Source organism: Schistocerca gregaria, chromosome 9 (assembly GCF_023897955.1).
Source record: "Schistocerca gregaria isolate iqSchGreg1 chromosome 9, iqSchGreg1.2, whole genome shotgun sequence".
NCBI lineage: Eukaryota > Metazoa > Arthropoda > Insecta > Orthoptera > Acrididae > Schistocerca > Schistocerca gregaria.
Window position 1 is genome coordinate 111,359,477 of NC_064928.1, and position 21,815 is coordinate 111,381,291.

At 38.8% G+C, this 21,815-nt stretch overlaps 1 protein-coding gene and 1 non-coding gene across 7 annotated transcripts in view; both read left to right on the forward strand.

Moving 5' to 3' along the window:
* Window positions 1–21,815, forward strand: part of LOC126291691 (uncharacterized) — a 125,059-nt gene that overhangs the window by 23,157 nt on the left and 80,087 nt on the right. For 2 of the 6 annotated variants that reach the window (XM_049985316.1, XM_049985319.1), the window contains exon 2: window positions 1,610–1,719. The exons of 2 other annotated variants lie outside the window; for them this stretch is intronic. The gene's annotated coding sequence lies outside the window, so the exon portion shown is untranslated. Of the gene's footprint in view, window positions 1–1,609; window positions 1,795–21,815 lie in introns of those variants that run through there. 2 more of the 6 variants (XM_049985317.1, XM_049985321.1) reach the window with 2 other exon arrangements.
* LOC126292497 (small nucleolar RNA SNORA79) lies at window positions 15,533–15,658 on the forward strand. Its single transcript, XR_007552231.1, has one exon. It is a non-coding gene; the product is annotated as a small nucleolar RNA SNORA79 (small nucleolar RNA).

The following is a 21,815-nucleotide window of genomic DNA, read 5'->3' on the forward strand; positions in this document are numbered from 1 at the left end:
TTGGAACGTATTCTGTGAAAAAGCCTTTATTTTAAAGGGTTAAGCAACTGTTTCTATTCCACAAATGCCATTGTATCATATTACAAGAACTTTTTATCTCCTGTTACCTACCAGTCAGCAGATATTGGCAATGCATGGCCCACACTTTTTTATGAGGTATTCATAAAGTTGAGAGTACCTCAGTAAATTAAATTTTCACACACAGTTAGATATATATATATATTATAGCAAATAAATTTCTATTATCGTCAGATTTATCATGTGGTATTATAAAAGAATCATAAAAAGGCCAGTTAAGTGAAAGTAGCAATCTGTGGCTGCCGTGACGTCACGGCCGAGGGCCGGTGAGTGGCTGGGGGTCGTTGGCAAGATATCAGTTATGTAAAAATGTCCTCGTTTGTATTACAAATGAAGTTGCAAGTATGTATATAAGGGGCAGCGTTGGAGTGAACGACAATTGCAGTCAGTACCTGATGAACAAATGTTATAGTCATTGGGCTGAACAGTGAAACATTCACTTGCAAACAGTGGCATGTAGAAGACAAAGGAATTTTTTAATTAGTGCGCTTGATCTCGGAGCGATACAATGAGTTCATCCGATTCCAACGAAAGTAATATCAGTCTTTCGTTATTGAGCGATGAATCGTTTCCTCAGAGACAACATGAATAACCAAGCTTAATTTTTGAAAGTGATAGTGATGGCGATGAAGAACTATCTCAAATTCGTAGTAGAGAATCTGATGACCAATTTAATCGTCGTCGTGCAGACTGGGCCGCATGTATTGATGAAAAAGTGCCTGTATCTACAAGAGACTTGCAGTACGGTGGACAAAAATAGTATTAAAAGGTTTGGAGTGGCCAAGCTGTTTATATGACAATGCCGTAATGAATATCACTTACAAATTATTTATTAGAAACAAAGAATTTGAAAGACATTTTAATTGGAGTGCTATCGCTTTTAGAAGATATGATCATTTTATGTGAATTTGTTCATTAAAAGATAAAGATTTAATAACGTGGACACGATCTGATACACTGTGTAAATTACAATATAGGATTAAAATTGTGAATGTAAATTATCAATTAATATCACTTAATCAACCACGCAATTACTGTCTTAGACATTATGACCATATGTGTAGACATGTTCTATACAATGTATTGTGTACAAATTGTTAGTTAAATGTTATTATTAACACTCAAGATGAAGGAAAATTACAAATACTGACTAATAACCATTTTGTGAGCCGACCTAGTAATGTGTTATATTTAACTGAACAACCGACTCAGGATCATTATGGGTTTACTACTCAAGAAATACTTTGTACATCAAAAGCTCGTTATTTTGAAACTATATTACAAATGAGTGATATTTTATTTTGTAGAATATGTTTAACTGCTGCATTTGCAGAACGCATTGAAAGTATTTTCACTAAAGATTTAATACCTTCTGTAAATCAAGGAACACAATGTGATTTATAAAATACTGTTAATGTTTTTTTTTTTAATAGATCTATTATTAGTACTGGAGAAGTACAATTTAAATACTTTACTCCAACTCAAAAAGACAGACATTTATTTTTTAATATGTCTAAAAATGACATTTCAGCAGAATCTTCTGACTATTCAGACGAAGACGATGCAAGACCAACGAAACCAGCAAAAGATATAGGCACAGGACGTAAGAGAAAAACTTCTGATACAGAAGAACAAAAAGAGGTAACTCCCCTAAGAAAACCAAAATAACAACTTTAACAAGTGACGACGACGATACTGACAGACGTAATTGAAATTGTAAGTCTATTAGTTAAAATCATTAATTTATTTGATGATCCTTAAGAATGTCTAAATTCGTTTTATGGTTACGTTCTCACTTTGAAAAAAAAAGAAAATCAACTTGAACGTTTACAAACTTTACAGAAAATTGAAGAGGAATGGGACAAATCACCTCAGACAACATCATTAATTACTTGTGTATCCAGAGGATTGGATTGGACACACACTGTGTTCATCCAAAGCCAATACAAATTGCGTTAGATTCTTTTGCAAACAAAATCAAAGAAACAGATTTCTCTTCATCCTTGCAGAGTAATCAGAAACGAACTCGGAACACATCCACGTCGTCCATTGCTGTAACAGACGAAATGGATGGTGCAGATGTTACTTCAGAATATACTTCACTAATATAGTTGGGAAGTCAGAATATGCTACAGTTTTTAACAGATCCAACGAACAAAGCGGAAGAAATTTATTGCAGTATTTCAGTTAGAAAGAACAACAATGTTATTACATCCTCTTCATGGATCGAGGACGAAAAACTGTTTTATATGATTGCTCAATTTTATTCAACTCAAACAATAAAGTATATCAACACGTCTTAATGGTGGAGACACAAAAAGAGGGAAATGAAATTATATGTAAATCCAGATTCAAGTCATACGTGTAGTAATAAATAATTTGAGTGTACCAATTAATAAAGTAATAGAAACTTCTATATGGAGATCAAATACAACACTTTGTACACTTAGTGATAGTGTTATCAAATGTCATTAAGCATATTCAAATTGAAACAAGTCATTCAAGTGTACTTCAACTTTATGAATATATATGTAATGCTGATTGTGTTTATTTTGAATCTTATGTTCCTAATTTCAATGATTTGTATTGTGATGAAAATATGAGTGGAAAAATTGCTAAAGATCTTTTACGATACCAATTTCTTAATGTAATCAATATTTAATGTAGTATGCTCAATCAGCAAGTGCAAAAGTAGTTAAACAATACATTATTTGCTACACACAGTAGATAACATTTTTTTTCTTCTTCTCTTTTCTTTTCCGTGTGTAGCTACAGTGCCATTGGTGGAATGCAAGATTGTGATGTAGTGAAGAGAGTATGTGGCAGTTGTTCCTCGTGCAGGGCATTTAGTATCTGCAGGATTTCAAACTGCCATATAATAACTACGGATTGCTTCACCCAGAATTGCTGTCATAACACTGTTTGGCTTTGCGGATCCGTACAGTTGTAATTTATTAAATGGCATCTCCTTGATCCCACGTTTACTACCATAAATTCTTTTGTTTAACAGATACGAAAATCTTTTGTTTAATTACTCACACAATAATTCTGCTAAATTTAAGCAGTGTAGTTGTACCAGCCTTTACACAGTAGTTGAGTGGTTGAATTGATCTCTTATAGTGGGATTAGAAACACCTCAATAACTTAAATTTTCACAAACAATTATAAATATGTTGTATAATATAAAATAAATTCTGACGCGGTATTGTGTGAAGTTGTTTCCTGAAAAGTGATCAGTTTTTGATGTCAGCATTGTAACACCAGTTGTTTCATCAGAATGAAAGAATTGTAACAGAGCAGACTGTTCAGTGGAAGATATTTCTTTTTGAAATTAATATTTCATGTAGTTTGTTCTTAGTTTGCTCAATCAGCAAGTGCCAAAGTGGTTAAACAATACATGATTCGCTACACACAGTAGATAACCTTTTTTTTTTTTTTTTTTTTTTTTTTTTTTTTTTTTTTTTTTCCCCCGGTGTGTAGCTACAGTGCCATTGGTGGAATACAAGATTTTGATACAGTGAAGAGAGTATGTGGCAGTTGTTCCTCGTTCAGAGCATTTAGTATCTGCAGGATTTCAAACTGCCATATAATAACTATGGATTGCTTCACCCAGAATTGTTGTCATAACACTGTTTGGCTTTGCGGATCCGTACAGTTGTAATTTATTAAATGGCATCTCATTGATCCCACGTTTACTACCATAAATTCTTTTGTTTAACAAATACAAAAATCTTTTGTTTGATCACTCTTACAATAACTGCTAAAGATAAGCAATGTAGTTGTACCAGCCTTTACACAGTAGTTCAGTGATTGAATTGTTGTTGTTCTTGTCTTCAGTCCTGAGACTGGATTGATGCAGCTCTCCATGCTACTCTATCCTGTGCAAGCTTCTTCATCTCCCAGTACTTACTGCAACCTACATACTTCTGAATCTGGTTAGTGTGTTCATCTCTTGGTCTCCCTCTACGACTTTTACCCTCCATGCTGCCCTCCACTGCTAAATTTGTGATCCCTTGATGCCTCAGAACATGACCTACCTATCGGTCCCTTCTTCTTGTCAAGTTGTGCCACAAACTCCTCTTCTCCCCCAATTCTATTCAATACCTCCTTATTAGTTATGTGATCTACCCATCTAATATTCAGCATTCTTCTGTAGCACCACGTTTTGAAAGCTTGTGTTCTCTTCTTGTCGAAACTGTTTATCGTCCGTGTTTCACTTTCATACATGGCTACACTCCATATGAATACTTTAGAAGAAACATCTTAATAACTTAAATTTTCACACACAATTATAAATATGTTGTATTGTTTGAAGTAAGTTCTTACTCAGTATTGTGTGAAGTTGTTTCCTGAAAAGTGATCAATTGTCAGCATTATAACACCAGCTGTTTGATCAGAATGAAAGAATTGTAACACAGCAGACTGTTCAATGGAAGATCTTTCTCAGTGTATTTAATATTTCATTTAGTTTGCTCAATCAGCAAGTGCAAAAGTGGTTAAAAAATACATGATTTGGTACACACAGTAGATAGCGATTATTTTCTTTTCCTTTTGTAACTACAATGCCACTGGTGGGATGCAAGATTGTGATGTAGTGAAGAGAGTATGTGGCAGTTGTTCCTCGTTCAGAGCATTTAGTATCTGCAGGATTTCAAACTGCCATATAATAACAACGGATTGCTTCACCCAGAATTGTTGTCATAACACTGTTTGGCTTTGCGGATCCGTACAGTTGTAATTTATTAAATGGCATCTCATTGATCCCACGTTTACTACCATAAATTCTTTTGTTTAACAGATACGAAAATCTTTTGTTTAATTACTCACACAATAATTCTGCTAAATTTAAGCAGTGTAGTTGTACCAGCCTTTACACAGTAGTTGAGTGGTTGAATTGATCTCTTATAGTGGGATTAGAAACACCTCAATAACTTAAATTTTCACAAACAATTATAAATATGTTGTATAATATAAAATAAATTCTGACGCGGTATTGTGTGAAGTTGTTTCCTGAAAAGTGATCAGTTTTTGATGTCAGCATTGTAACACCAGTTGTTTCATCAGAATGAATGAATTGTAACAGAGCAGACTGTTCAGTGGAAGATATTTCTTTTTGTAATTAATATTTCATGTAGTTTGTTCTTAGTTTGCTCAATCAGCAAGTGCCAAAGTGGTTAAACAATACATGATTCGCTACACACAGTAGATAACGTTCTTTTTTTTTTTTTTTTTTTTTTTTTTCTCTTCTTCTTCTTCTTCTTCTTCTTTTCCGTGTGTAGCTACAGTGCCATTGGTGGAATACAAGATTTTGATACAGTGAAGAGAGTATGTGGCAGTTGTTCCTCGTTCAGAGCATTTAGTATCTGCAGGATTTCAAACTGCCATATAATAACTATGGATTGCTTCACCCAGAATTGTTGTCATAACACTGTTTGGCTTTGCGGATCCGTACAGTTGTAATTTATTAAATGGCAACTCATTGATCCCACGTTTACTACCATAAATTCTTTTGTTTAACAAATACAAAAATCTTTTGTTTGATTACTCATACAATAACTGCTAAAAATAAGCAATGTAGTTGTACCAGCCTTGACACAGTAGTTCAGTTAAACAATACATGATTCGCTACACACAGTAGATAACTTTTCTTTTCCGTGTGTAGCTACAGTGCCATTGGTGGAATACAAGATTTTGATACAGTGAAGAGAGTATGTGGCAGTTGTTCCTCGTTCAGAGCATTTAGTATCTGCAGGATTTCAAACTGCCATATAATAACTATGGATTGCTTCACCCAGAATTGTTGTCATAACACTGTTTGGCTTTGCGGATCCGTACAGTTGTAATTTATTAAATGGCATCTCATTGATCCCACGTTTACTACCATAAATTCTTTTGTTTAACAAATACAAAAATCTTTTGTTTGATCACTCTTACAATAACTGCTAAAGATAAGCAATGTAGTTGTACCAGCCTTTACACAGTAGTTCAGTGATTGAATTGTTGTTGTTCTTGTCTTCAGTCCTGAGACTGGATTGATGCAGCTCTCCATGCTACTCTATCCTGTGCAAGCTTCTTCATCTCCCAGTACTTACTGCAACCTACATACTTCTGAATCTGGTTAGTGTGTTCATCTCTTGGTCTCCCTCTACGACTTTTACCCTCCATGCTGCCCTCCACTGCTAAATTTGTGATCCCTTGATGCCTCAGAACATGACCTACCTATCGGTCCCTTCTTCTTGTCAAGTTGTGCCACAAACTCCTCTTCTCCCCCAATTCTATTCAATACCTCCTTATTAGTTATGTGATCTACCCATCTAATATTCAGCATTCTTCTGTAGCACCACGTTTTGAAAGCTTGTGTTCTCTTCTTGTCGAAACTGTTTATCGTCCGTGTTTCACTTTCATACATGGCTACACTCCATATGAATACTTTAGAAGAAACATCTTAATAACTTAAATTTTCACACACAATTATAAATATGTTGTATTGTTTGAAGTAAGTTCTTACTCAGTATTGTGTGAAGTTGTTTCCTGAAAAGTGATCAATTGTCAGCATTATAACACCAGCTGTTTGATCAGAATGAAAGAATTGTAACACAGCAGACTGTTCAATGGAAGATCTTTCTCAGTGTATTTAATATTTCATTTAGTTTGCTCAATCAGCAAGTGCAAAAGTGGTTAAAAAATACATGATTTGGTACACACAGTAGATAGCGATTATTTTCTTTTCCTTTTGTAACTACAATGCCACTGGTGGGATGCAAGATTGTGATGTAGTGAAGAGAGTATGTGGCAGTTGTTCCTCGTTCAGAGCATTTAGTATCTGCAGGATTTCAAACTGCCATATAATAACAACGGATTGCTTCACCCAGAATTGTTGTCATAACACTGTTTGGCTTTGCGGATCCGTACAGTTGTAATTTATTAAATGGCATCTCATTGATCCCACGTTTACTACCATAAATTCTTTTGTTTAACAGATACGAAAATCTTTTGTTTAATTACTCACACAATAATTCTGCTAAATTTAAGCAGTGTAGTTGTACCAGCCTTTACACAGTAGTTGAGTGGTTGAATTGATCTCTTATAGTGGGATTAGAAACACCTCAATAACTTAAATTTTCACAAACAATTATAAATATGTTGTATAATATAAAATAAATTCTGACGCGGTATTGTGTGAAGTTATTTCCTGAAAAGTGATCAGTTTTTGATGTCAGCATTGTAACACCAGTTGTTTCATCAGAATGAAAGAATTGTAACAGAGCAGACTGTTCAGTGGAAGATATTTCTTTTTGTAATTAATATTTCATGTAGTTTGTTCTTAGTTTGCTCAATCAGCAAGTGCCAAAGTGGTTAAACAATACATGATTCGCTACACACAGTAGATAACGTTTTTTTTTTTTTTTTTTTTTTTTTTTTTTTTTTTTTTTTTTTTTTTTTTCCGTGTGTAGCTACAGTGCCATTGGTGGAATACAAGATTTTGATACAGTGAAGAGAGTATGTGGCAGTTGTTCCTCGTTCAGAGCATTTAGTATCTGCAGGATTTCAAACTGCCATATAATAACTATGGATTGCTTCACCCAGAATTGTTGTCATAACACTGTTTGGCTTTGCGGATCCGTACAGTTGTAATTTATTAAATGGCAACTCATTGATCCCACGTTTACTACCATAAATTCTTTTGTTTAACAAATACAAAAATCTTTTGTTTGATTACTCATACAATAACTGCTAAAAATAAGCAATGTAGTTGTACCAGCCTTGACACAGTAGTTCAGTTAAACAATACATGATTCGCTACACACAGTAGATAACTTTTCTTTTCCGTGTGTAGCTACAGTGCCATTGGTGGAATACAAGATTTTGATACAGTGAAGAGAGTATGTGGCAGTTGTTCCTCGTTCAGAGCATTTAGTATCTGCAGGATTTCAAACTGCCATATAATAACTATGGATTGCTTCACCCAGAATTGTTGTCATAACACTGTTTGGCTTTGCGGATCCGTACAGTTGTAATTTATTAAATGGCAACTCATTGATCCCACGTTTACTACCATAAATTCTTTTGTTTAACAGATACGAAAATCTTTTGTTTAATTACTCACACAATAATTCTGCTAAATTTAAGCAGTGTAGTTGTACCAGCCTTTACACAGTAGTTGAGTGGTTGAATTGATCTCTTATAGTGGGATTAGAAACACCTCAATAACTTAAATTTTCACAAACAATTATAAATATGTTGTATAATATAAAATAAATTCTGACGCGGTATTGTGTGAAGTTGTTTCCTGAAAAGTGATCAGTTTTTGATGTCAGCATTGTAACACCAGTTGTTTCATCAGAATGAATGAATTGTAACAGAGCAGACTGTTCAGTGGAAGATATTTCTTTTTGTAATTAATATTTCATGTAGTTTGTTCTTAGTTTGCTCAATCAGCAAGTGCCAAAGTGGTTAAACAATACATGATTCGCTACACACAGTAGATAACGTTTTTTTTTTTTTTTTTTTTTTTTTTTTTTTTTTTTTTTTTTTTTTTTTTTTTCCGTGTGTAGCTACAGTGCCATTGGTGGAATACAAGATTTTGATACAGTGAAGAGAGTATGTGGCAGTTGTTCCTCGTTCAGAGCATTTAGTATCTGCAGGATTTCAAACTGCCATATAATAACTATGGATTGCTTCACCCAGAATTGTTGTCATAACACTGTTTGGCTTTGCGGATCCGTACAGTTGTAATTTATTAAATGGCAACTCATTGATCCCACGTTTACTACCATAAATTCTTTTGTTTAACAAATACAAAAATCTTTTGTTTGATTACTCATACAATAACTGCTAAAAATAAGCAATGTAGTTGTACCAGCCTTGACACAGTAGTTCAGTTAAACAATACATGATTCGCTACACACAGTAGATAACTTTTCTTTTCCGTGTGTAGCTACAGTGCCATTGGTGGAATACAAGATTTTGATACAGTGAAGAGAGTATGTGGCAGTTGTTCCTCGTTCAGAGCATTTAGTATCTGCAGGATTTCAAACTGCCATATAATAACTATGGATTGCTTCACCCAGAATTGTTGTCATAACACTGTTTGGCTTTGCGGATCCGTACAGTTGTAATTTATTAAATGGCAACTCATTGATCCCACGTTTACTACCATAAATTCTTTTGTTTAACAGATACGAAAATCTTTTGTTTAATTACTCACACAATAATTCTGCTAAATTTAAGCAGTGTAGTTGTACCAGCCTTTACACAGTAGTTGAGTGGTTGAATTGATCTCTTATAGTGGGATTAGAAACACCTCAATAACTTAAATTTTCACAAACAATTATAAATATGTTGTATAATATAAAATAAATTCTGACGCGGTATTGTGTGAAGTTGTTTCCTGAAAAGTGATCAGTTTTTGATGTCAGCATTGTAACACCAGTTGTTTCATCAGAATGAATGAATTGTAACAGAGCAGACTGTTCAGTGGAAGATATTTCTTTTTGTAATTAATATTTCATGTAGTTTGTTCTTAGTTTGCTCAATCAGCAAGTGCCAAAGTGGTTAAACAATACATGATTCGCTACACACAGTAGATAACGTTTTTTTTTTTTTTTTTTTTTTTTTCTTCTTCTTCTTCTTCTTCTTCTTCTTCTTTTCCGTGTGTAGCTACAGTGCCATTGGTGGAATACAAGATTTTGATACAGTGAAGAGAGTATGTGGCAGTTGTTCCTCGTTCAGAGCATTTAGTATCTGCAGGATTTCAAACTGCCATATAATAACTATGGATTGCTTCACCCAGAATTGTTGTCATAACACTGTTTGGCTTTGCGGATCCGTACAGTTGTAATTTATTAAATGGCAACTCATTGATCCCACGTTTACTACCATAAATTCTTTTGTTTAACAAATACAAAAATCTTTTGTTTGATTACTCATACAATAACTGCTAAAAATAAGCAATGTAGTTGTACCAGCCTTGACACAGTAGTTCAGTTAAACAATACATGATTCGCTACACACAGTAGATAACTTTTCTTTTCCGTGTGTAGCTACAGTGCCATTGGTGGAATACAAGATTTTGATACAGTGAAGAGAGTATGTGGCAGTTGTTCCTCGTTCAGAGCATTTAGTATCTGCAGGATTTCAAACTGCCATATAATAACTATGGATTGCTTCACCCAGAATTGTTGTCATAACACTGTTTGGCTTTGCGGATCCGTACAGTTGTAATTTATTAAATGGCATCTCATTGATCCCACGTTTACTACCATAAATTCTTTTGTTTAACAAATACAAAAATCTTTTGTTTGATCACTCATACAATAACTGCTAAAGATAAGCAATGTAGTTGTACCAGCCTTTACACAGTAGTTCAGTGATTGAATTGTTGTTGTTCTTGTCTTCAGTCCTGAGACTGGATTGATGCAGCTCTCCATGCTACTCTATCCTGTGCAAGCTTCTTCATCTCCCAGTACTTACTGCAACCTACATACTTCTGAATCTGGTTAGTGTGTTCATCTCTTGGCCTCCCTCTACGATTTTTACCCTCCATGCTGCCCTCCACTGCTAAATTTGTGATCCCTTGATGCCTCAGAACATGACCTACCTATCGGTCCCTTCTTCTTGTCAAGTTGTGCCACAAACTCCTCTTCTCCCCCAATTCTGTTCAATACCTCCTTATTAGTTATGTGATCTACGCATCTAATATTCAGCATTCTTCTGTAGCACCACGTTTTGAAAGCTTGTGTTCTCTTCTTGTCGAAACTGTTTATCGTCCATGTTTCACTTTCATACATGGCTACACTCCATATGAATACTTTAGAAGAAACATCTTAATAACTTAAATTTTCACACACAATTATAAATATGTTGTATTGTTTGAAGAAAGTTCTTACGCAGTATTGTGTGAAGTTGTTTCCTGAAAAGTGATCAATTGTCAGCATTATAACACCAGCTGTTTGATCAGAATGAAAGAATTGTAACACAGCAGACTGTTCAATGGAAGATCTTTCTCAGTGTATTTAATATTTCATTTAGTTTGCTCAATCAGCAAGTGCAAAAGTGGTTAAAAAATACATGATTTGGTACACACAGTAGATAGCGATTATTTTCTTTTCCTTTTGTAACTACAATGCCACTGGCGGGATGCAAGATTGTGATGTAGTGAAGAGAGTATGTGGCAGTTGTTCCTCGTTCAGAGCATTTAGTATGTGCAGGATTTGAAACTGCTGTATAATAACTACAGATTGCTTCACCAGGAATTGTCATAACACTGTTTGGCCTTGCAGATCCGTACAGTTGTAATTTATTAAATGGCATCTTATTGCTCTCACATTTGCTACCATAAATTATTTTGTTTAACAGTTACACAATAATTCTGCTAAAAGTAAACAATGTAGTTTTAACAGCCATTACACAGTAGGTAAATGAATGAATCAATCTTTTGTAGTGAGATTAGAAGCAATAGTTAATTTTAAAACCTACCTAGTATTTGAGAAGATTTCGTCATTTTCTTCATCTTTGTTGAGGTTAACCGTAATATTTGCCCCCCCCCCCCCCCCCCCCACCCTCCCACTTCATCTATGTAATATGGCATTACAAGTGTCATAGGATGTAAAAGATAATTTTGCTCTCTTCTTTTTGTACAGTGCTTTTTAAGAAAATGTTATTTTCGAGTACCTCTGAAACATATTCTGTAAAGAAGCCATGATTAACACCAAAGAATGTATTGAAGTAGTTAAGGCATTGGCTTCTGTGTTGAAGGAACGATTTTGCTTGGCAAATCCAATAAGTGTTCTGTCATATAGCTGATATGCCAGTTTCCTTTAAGGTTATGGTTATTATCCTCTCTTCACTCTGCAGTTATCCAGTAGGCCCAGGAGATCGCCAGCTATGAATGCACCATTTTGCATACGATATGGAGGGAAATATGAAATGGGTCAAGCAGGGTCAGTGCAGTTCTTCACAACATACAAGGTTGTTCTTTGTAACACCTTTACATGTTGTGTTCACACTTATGTCGTTAGATGGAGAGTGTAGACAATAAATATTGCTGCAGTTGCTCATAAAATATTGAAATCGCTAAACTGGTTTTGTTCTAGCAGTCATTTTCCATGGCTTACAAATAATTATTGACCTAAAGCTGAGTAAAATTTGTTGAGGCACCATTCATGTTATTCTGCTGCTGGTAGGCACTGTCACCAGTGCAAATGGAATAGTTGATAGTATTGAAAGGAATAGTAGATAGTGTCGCATGAACGGGTGTTGATCAGACCTCATGCTTGCTCTCTGTATGAAGTTTGAACGTGGAGTGGCCAAGACACATGAGAGCGAAGTGTAGAAGTTACACAATAAGCTGCTGGGCCAAAAGTCAAACAGCATTGTGCACGCATGTGGAGATATGTGATACCAGGTACTTTTTAATATCAAACACACAGGGCTGAGGTAGATTTTTTAATGTAGTGATGTGAAGATGTAACAGCGCAGTACAATTATGTAACATTTAAATATAGAATTTTGTTGCAAATTCCATTAAAAAGCAAAGGAAATGAATACAGTGTTGTTGTGATGTTCTTGAGCAAATTCCACAAATAGATGAAGTGCTTACAAGTTTTAGTAAGAAATTAATAATGGAAAGGAGACTTGTCAATGTGGGTCAACAATCAACAAGCCTAATGACAAATGACATCAGTGAATGCGGCATATACTTTCACAGAATTGATGACTCCCTAAGAATGTTACTAAATAAATTTGAAATTAGCTAGGCTAGTGTGTGTGTGTCACAAATATATGGGTAAGTTGAAGCTCTGTTATTATTTTGTGCTGTGTGAGAGGCTTGTTTGATTGTTGAAAGCAAATGGGTTTCCACCACTGGTGTGTTGTGCCTATTGTAGCTACACCAGAGCCCTGTTGGCCATCATATTTTGTGTTTACTGTAGGACATTCACAGCTACAATAGGATCTTGCGACACACATCGTCTGCATTGTACTTCACCGCTTCAGTCAATCCCCTGCCTCATGCTGTTGCGTGCCTCCCATGACATGGACAAGAGGTCGGACTTGAGGGAGACTGTGGTGCGTAAACTTCAATAATGTGGAGAAGCCAACATGAATGTAAACATTTTGAGTTTTCATCGATGTGTAACAGGAATCTATCATTCCTGCAAAACATAGTCACAAGTAAGGAGGAGATCTGGGTAGAAAGGTGTGGCTTTCTGTCACATCTCCTACATGCTTCGTTGTATGATACAGTTCATCAGACTAGTTAGATGTTGTACCATGTTAATTACAACATGTTTTAGCTTGCCGTTCAGTTAGCACCCCTTTTTAAAATCAACATTAGCTTCTTGAGCATGATATGCTGTATCTGAATCTATTGAGTACATAGCTAGTTATGTGTTGCTGAAATGTTGACGCAGTATTGCAGAGTTCTGCATTCTCTTGGCTGTTGTGATTGTTTATAAGCAGATATCGAAACATTCAGAGCTGGAACATAATTTTATCTTCTTTATTCCTTTCATTTTACAAAATCTGTTTATCAACCAGTTTACATAAAATGATGAGTTATCCCATATTTTCAAATTAAGGAGAGATTAATATGCTGAGTAGATTCTTGCAACACACCGATAATGCTTAAACATTTTAAACCCATGTTTAGTTTTTTTTGCCAATAGTTGAGTGTCGAATTGGGAGAGGGCATTGAATTAGATACCTCCACCACTATTTTGTTACCTGTAAAGGTTTCCCTGAGTGTGTCTGTGTTCTTTATACTCTACAATAAGGAACGAGTTGTCAAACATTTTATTATTATTATTATTATTATTATTTACTCACAGTTTCATTGATGATGACACAACGAATTGACCATCATCGTCATATAGATGAACAGGTCTGCCGAACACACATTTCTATGTGGAAAGACAAAAGACCCCACTAGTGACAAAATGTGAGAGTTTCTTGGCAATTCTTTAATTCAAAACTCTGTGTGTAAGCCAGATTTGTTGTAACTATATGCTTATTGCAAATAACTGTGTTCCCACTAATCCGAACACCAGAGACATCATATGTTGCAGAAATAAAGATTTGATTTGGTGCAATATCCGCCACTAAAAAGAGCACGGTTCATTTACACTTTGTTAGTCCCAAACTGGTGTGTTGTATTTAATTGTATACATGGGAAATTTTACAAAGTTTGACAAACTATACTTGAGCTCAAACTGTAGTGGCAGCTATTAAGCTACTGCTGAACAAAGATTATTCTTTTAATTTGATAGTTATTGAACTTCTCCTCAACTGGCTGGCCTCAAAGGATTGATCCACACAGTACTGTGCAGCTGTCTCAGAGGCATCTCTCAAATGTTTCATAATAGAAAGCTGAAAAGGGGGAAATGTTGCTTTTCAAAGAGGGGAAAATAATAGCATATTGGCTGAATATACGAGAGCTCTGGAGATGTCAAAGCTAATGGCTGTTGTGGTTACAACATGATGGAGAGAATTGATAACAGCCTAGCAAGTGAAAAGAGTGAAAATGTCACAGAGTAGTATTTGTCCATTTTATATAACTTGTTTTAGGAAATGACGTTTTCCTTTTTATTATATAAGGTAGTAAGAAGAAGCCACACTCTGTCTGAATTACTGTTACAAAGATGATAATTTTGAACCATCAAAAAGATGATTTTGCCTTAAAAGCATCAGATCATCCATTTTCAAACACTAGTCCCAGACTTCTTATGGGAATAGAATAATTTTCCATCACTTCTTCCACATACTGTGAAGAAACAAGATCCAATAAGGAACTGCACGTTATACAGGTGTGTGCATGATGCACACAGGCTGAAAGTAAAAATATAGCAGTAGTGTTGTTGTGACGACTGTAATATAAACCTTTGTGTTGCTCAATGCTTTCATATCACATGGCTGCAAATGTTTTTTATACCAAATTAATGTTCACTCTGCAGCAGTGTGTGCTCCAATTTGAAATTCCATGGAAGATTAATGCTGTGTGCCGAACTGGGACTCTAACCTGGTATCTTTGCCTTTCAAAGGCAGGAAAGCGCTACTGCTGAAGTAAAGCTTTGAGCGCATGTTGTGAGTCATAGTAGGCTCAGTTGGTAGACAATTTGCTCACGAAGGGCAAACATTCTGGATTCAAGTCCCTCTTTGGCAGATGGTTTTAATCTGCCAGGAAGTTTCGTTTATGTTATTGTCAAATCCGTCCTTTGGCTTCCAGTTTACGTTGGAACTGTGAAAAACACCTTTTCTCAAATTGTGATCCATTTTTATGTACAGCAATATATCCATGATTTTAAAGTACAGGCATATCTGAAAAATCTCAACACACTGCTGTGACGCTATGACGTATCTTATATTACTGTATAAAATGTATGTAAATATGTATTTTTTCCTAGAATAATTATAATATTGTCAGTGAGATCCAAATGGTAATACAGAAGAGAGTGTTTGGTGGTTGTTCCTCGTGCAGGACATTTAGTGTCTGCAGGATTTCAAACTGCCATATAATAATTATGGATTGCTTCACCCAGAATTGTTGTCATAACACTGTTTGGCTTTGCGGATCCATACAGTTGTAATTGAATAAATATCTTACTGCTCCCACATTTGTTCAAGAGTTCAATTATGATGGAAGTGTATATCTTTTTTTTTTTCTTTTCTTTCTTTATTTTTAATTGTAGAGTGTGTGAATTGATATCTGACTTCTTAATTGTTATGCAGCAATTACAGCAGATCTCGTACAAAACACAATCAATTATTTAATACTAATGTAGAACTGAGACACATGTTGTCTCTAATAACGTATTTAAAAAACTGCAACTGACTGTTCTTCTCAATATAGTATGTATGTTTAACATCTCCACATTGATAAGTATTGTTCTTATGTCTGTCATATGACAAGGAATCTATTTTTAACTGATTATTCTTTATGAATATTTCTGACATGTCTTGATGAATAACTGCTGTTTTCAGTGTTAGAAAAACAGTTGTTGTAAGGTGTATACCAACAAAGAAGCAGTGTATTCTACACTTTTACTGGAGAGATAAAAAATCACTTAGTCCTGGAATGAAACTCGAGTATTCTAATGTAAAACTTTGCTCCCTGCACTAGTGGCGTAGCACATCTGATCTGTGTTGGATGAAAATACTTGCTGTACATGTGATTACAGTGTAGCAAAATTCAACTTTCGTGACCCACCCAGCAGACCTGGGGGTTAGAATAGGCCTGAGATATTCCTGCCTGTCGTAGGAGGTGACTAAAAGGAGTATCACACGTTTCAGCCTTTATGTGATGGTCCCCTGTAGGGTTTGACCTCCATTTTTCAAAATTTTCCTGAAGAGCAAGCCAATTGGGGAAGGGCTCCTTACATGGTGCTTCGTACATTGAGATCTTTAGCCCACTTTCTCGTCGTGGCAATGCAGTCCAGCTCATCCTCCATCTCTTGAGCAAGAACACCTTCTTGGGTGCATTTTCCTCTGCCCACTATGCAGTGTCGTTTTCTGTGCCAATGACGACCGTGGAATTCTTGCCACTTGATATCCAACATGGTAACCAGTCAGTTGTGGTGGGGCTGCCTTGTACCCTGTTGTTTGTTAGCCCCCTGACCACACAGGGATTGCTCTGCTGATGCATGTGCCGTTAACTCCCCATGTATGCCAACAAGTAGATGCCTGTCACCCTGGGGCATCTGGTCTCCTGGGAACGGCCGTCCTGCCAGGTGACTTTTGCTGCAGCTGGGTGGCACCTGTGGAGAGGGCCCCTGGTCGGAGTAGGTGGTATCAGGGCATATGATGTGTGATGAAGCATACCACATCATCATTTGCCGGTGATAAAACACCAGTAGTCTCTTAAGTGTTCAAAGTCTCAGTACAATGCAAGGAAGTATGATCGTAAATCATTTCCCTCCCTGGCCTCACCAGGAGGAGTGGCAGCAAACCTTATTCGCCCTGGTACCTCGTATGTACAAGAGCTGTTGGGGACTTTTTGTCTCGACGAAGCCTCATTTTTTTTTTTTTTTTGTAGAACAAGTAGCCTGGTCTTATGCCTCTGCTATGAGAACAGTTGTAGCCCCATCAGATCAGCAAGTTCCAATCAGCTCTCAGGGCCGGAAGACTACACCTTTCCCCTTGATGGTGGGGGGGAGGGGGGCTTCCCTCCCTGTTGCTCCTGCACCACCTTCCTTGAGAGCACTGTGCCTCCAACCATCGGAGACACCAGTCCCCACATCTAAACTGGAGAAGCTTAAGTCTTTTTCGGCTCCTCTCGCTAGGAAGATGTCCCTTGGGTCACTCCCTTCCTAGGTTTCTGCTAGGAGAAAGACGACACCTGCCAGTGGCTGAAATGCCCAAAAGCAGCTGGTCGTAGAGCTTCATTATCATCCTCAGTCCCGGAGGCTGAATTAGCGACGCCCTCGCAGCCAGACAAACCACAGGATCAGCGAGAGAAATCCAGAAAGAAGACTTCAATGACCTAGGGAATTGTGATGGCACCCACACCACCACTGCCTACAAGCTCTGCGTATGAGGATGAGGTGAGGATTCTGGCTTCTGCTGAGGACCTAGATCTCACCAGACCCTCAGACACACTGGATATAGCCTGTTCAGGAAATAAGTCAGTCGCAGCAGGTGACTGTGAGGCGTAGACTACCCCATTGAGAGTGCCGTGCCTTCCCAGTCTCACCATCACATCATCCTCCAGTGGAATTGCGGCAGTTTTTTCCACCACCTGGCTGAGTTACGGCAACTAGCAAGCTTTACACGTGCTTTCTGCCTTTCCTTCCAGGAAACCTGGTTCCTGGCAATGCGGACCCCTGCCCTTCACAGCTACAGGGGAATATTACAAGAACTGTAGCGAATATAATACAATGTAAGGTGGAGTTTGTGATTATGTCCTGAGCTCGATATGTAGTGTCAGGTGGAGTTTGTGATTATGCCCTGAGCTCGATATGTAGTGAACCTGTGCCTATTCGATCTCCTTTTGAAGCTGTGGCTGTCAGGATATGGACGGCACAGGAAATAACTGTCTGCAATGTATATCTCCCTCTAGATGGTGTGGTACCCCTGTACATATTGGCTGCACTGATTGATCAATTCCCTAACCCATTTCTACTTTTGGGAGATTTTAACGCCCATAACCACTTGTGGGGTAGCACCATGCTTACTGGCTGTGGCAGAAATATCGAAAATTTACTGTCCCCCCCACGTAAATACTGGGGCCGCCACACATTTCAGTGTGGCTCATGAAAGTTACTTGACCATTGTTTTATCAATTTGCAGCCCAGGACTACTCCTATCTATCCACTGGAGAGCACATGACGTCCGGTGTGGTAATGACCACGTCCCCATCTTCCTGTCACTGTCCCGACATCATGCCCACGGACGCCTACCCAGATGGGCTTTAAACAAGGCAGGCTAGGTAGCACTGACCACTCCTGTCACCCTCGAATCTCTCCCACGTGGTGCCATCCATGTTGTGATTGAGCTGCTCACTACAATGATAATTCCTGTGGCGGAAAATGCGATCCCTCGTTCTCTAGGGTGCTACTGGCAAAAGAAAGTCCCTTGGTGGTCACTGGAAGTCGCTGAGGCAATTAAAGAACATTGGTGAGCTCTGCAGCGATGTAAGTGGCACCCTTCCATAGAGCACCTAATATTCTAAAGCGACTCCGTGCCCATGTTCGCCTGCTTATAAAACGACGGTAAAGGGTTGTTGAGAGAGGTAAATTCGACCATTGGCTGCCATATGTCACCATCCCAAGTCTGGATGAAGATCAGACGTCATTTTGGGTTCCAGACCCCAACAGGTGTCCCTTGCATTAACATCAATGGCATGCTCTGTATGGACACAAATGCGATTGCCGCACTTTACAGAGCACTGTGCTCGAGCCTCTGTTTCGGAGAACTACCTCCCAGCCTTTCGCACCCTTAAACAGCAGATGGAAAGGAAAGTCCTCTCGTTCACTGCGTACCACAGTGAACCCTATAACGCCCCATTTACAGAGTCGGAGCTTTTCAGCGCCCTTGCACATTGCCCCAACGCAGCTCCTGGGCTGGATCGGATCCACAGTCATATGATTAAACACCTCTTGTCTGAGTACAAGTCATACCTCGTCATCTTCAACTGGATCTGGTGCGATGGCGTCTTTCCATTGCAGTGGCTGGAGAGCACCATCATTCCAGCACTAAAACCCACTAAAAATCTGCTTGCTGTGGATAGCTATCGTCCCATCACCCTCACCAACGTTCTCCGTAAGGTGCTGGAATTATGGTGTGTCGGCGTTTGGGTCAGGTCGTGGAGTCACGTGGCCTACTGGCTCCATGTCGGAGTGGCTTCCACCAGGGTCTGCCACTGATAATCTTGTGTCCCTCGAGTCTGCCATCTGAACAGCCTTTTCCAGACGCCAACACCAGGTTGCCGCCGTTTTTGATTACGTAAAGCATACGACACGATCTGGCGACATTATATCCTTGCCACATTGTATGAGTGGGGTCTCCGTGGCCCGCTCTCAATTTTTATCCAAACCTGCCTGTCACTCCGTACTTTTACGTGTCTCCCATAACTCCCCTGGTATTCAGGAGAACAGAGTTCTGTATTGAGTGTATCTATTTTTGGTGTCCATCAATTGCCTAGCAGCAACTGTAGGGCCATCAGTTGGGGGGACCAGCTCTCTGTATGCGGATGACTTCTGCATTTCGTATTGCTCCTCCAATACTAGTGTTGCTGCACGGTGCCTACAGGGCACCAGGTGCAGTCATGGGCCTTAGCCCACGATTTCCAGTTTTCAGCTGCGAAGTCGTGTGTCATGCACTTCTGTCGGCGTCGTACCGTTCATCCGGAAACTGAATGACGATCCACTCACTGTAGTGGAGACATCGATGCTTAGAACTGGTTTTTGACACCTGATTGACTTGGCTACCTCACCTTCTTTAGCTTAAGCAGAAGTGGTGGCAGCACCTCAGTACTCTCCACTGCCTGAGCAGCTCCAACTGGGATGCAGATCACTGTACACTGCTGCAGCTCTACAGAGCCCTTGTTCAATCCAACCTTGACTATGGGAGTCTGGTTTACGGTTTGGCGGTGCCCTTAGCATTGCGTTTACTCGACCCAGTGCACCACTGTGGCGTTCGCCTAGCGATAGCAGCTTTTAGAACGAGTCCGGTGACAAGTGTCCTGGTGGAGGTCGGAGTCCCTCCATTGTGGATTCGACATGCACAACTGCTTGCCGGTTATCTTGCGCACATTCGTAGTTCTCCTGAGCATCCGAATTACCTTCTCCTTTTCCCAACCGTGGCAGTTCATCTCCCGCATCGATGGCCCAGGTCAGGGCTCATGATTGCGGTTCACGTGCACTCCTTTCTTTCCAAACTGTAATCTTTCCCTTTACCACCTCTACTTGACGTCCATTCACGCACACCTCCATGGTGTACACCTCGGCCGAAGCTTCGTTTGTACCTTTTGCATGGCCCTGAGTACTCCTTAACCCCACCACTCTCTGCTGTCACTTCCTCTTGATTCTTGACGTGTTCTGGGGCTCTGAAGTTGTTTACACCGACGGCTCAATGGCTGATGGTAATGTTGGCTTTGCCTATGTACACACAGGCCATATTGAACAGCATTCCTTGCCCTCTGGCTGCAGTGTATTTACTGCAGAGCTTGTGGCCATATCTCGTGCACTTCAGTACATCCGTTCCTGTTGTGGAGAGTCGTTTCTTCTCTGTTTGGAGTCCCTGGCCAGTGCTACCCTCACCATCCTTTGGCAGCAAACATCCAGGAGTCCATCTCTGCCCTGAAACAGTCCAGTCGTTCAGTGGTATTTCTGTGGACCCCAGGACACATCGGCATCCCAGGCAATAAACTTGCTGACATGCTGGCCAAGTAGGCTACACCGAAACGCCTCCTGGAGATGGGCGCCTCTGAAACTGGCCTGCGTTTGGTCCTGCGCCGCAAGTTTTTTCGGCTTCAGGAGACAGTGTGTCATAACAGTATGCCCAACAAACTGCATCTCATTAAGGAGACTGTGAATGTGTGGAAGTCTCCCCTGCTTGCTTCTCCCAAGGAATCGGTTGTCCTTTGTCGACTCTGCATTGGCCATACGTGGCTCACACATGGTTACCTCCTCCATCAAGAGGACCCACCTCACTGTTGCTGTGGCTCCCAAATTACAGTTGTCCACCTTTTGCTGGACTGACCACTTTTAGCTGCTGTGTGGCGGACTTTTAACTTTCCCAGCACCATACCTTTGGTGTTGGGCGACAATTCCTCAAAAACAGCTTTAGTTTTACGTTTTATTCGTTAGGGTGGGTTTTATCATTTGATTGTCCTCCACCCTAGGGCTCTTAGGATGGAGGTTTTAATGTGTTGCAGAGTGTCTGGCTTCTCTCTCTTAGCTTTCTTGTTTTTAATCTCCTCTCCCTGTTTCTAGCATATCTATGTGGTTTTCTTGTCCTGTTTTGTCCATTGTACTGTTTGTTGTCCTTCTGACGTTCTTCGGGTTCTCCCTTTCTTCTGTTATTATGCCATGTCTTCTTTGTTTTCTTCTTTCCATTGGGTAATTGTTCTACTGGGAACAAGGGACCGATGACCTCACAGTTTGGTCCCCCCCACCCCCACTCCCTGCCCCTTTTAAACCAACCAACCCTTTCATGACATTTTGTTAGGCTTATTTGTATTGTTACTATGAAAGGAGTCACAGAGTGGTGTCATTGCACGCATTTTGTGTCGCACACTGACA